We start from the raw sequence: 216 nt of genomic DNA on the forward strand, positions 1-216 counted from the left end.
AACAATCTTGTGTGTGTCACATGAGTTTTGGATAGTTTTAATAAAAACCCAGAGTCAGACATAGGGGTTAATGCTGAAGATCAGAGAAGCGGAGAGGCCACTAGAGAGTTCTTTTACCTATACCAATGTTCAGACCGAAGCGGCGATCCTGCCCTCAGACTGCCTCCATTAAAACTCAGACAGCACTGAGTTCCTCTTTCTGCCTTTGTTCCTCTC

This window comes from Microtus ochrogaster, chromosome 10 (genome assembly GCF_000317375.1).
Source record: "Microtus ochrogaster isolate Prairie Vole_2 chromosome 10, MicOch1.0, whole genome shotgun sequence".
Taxonomy (NCBI): Eukaryota; Metazoa; Chordata; class Mammalia; order Rodentia; family Cricetidae; genus Microtus; species Microtus ochrogaster.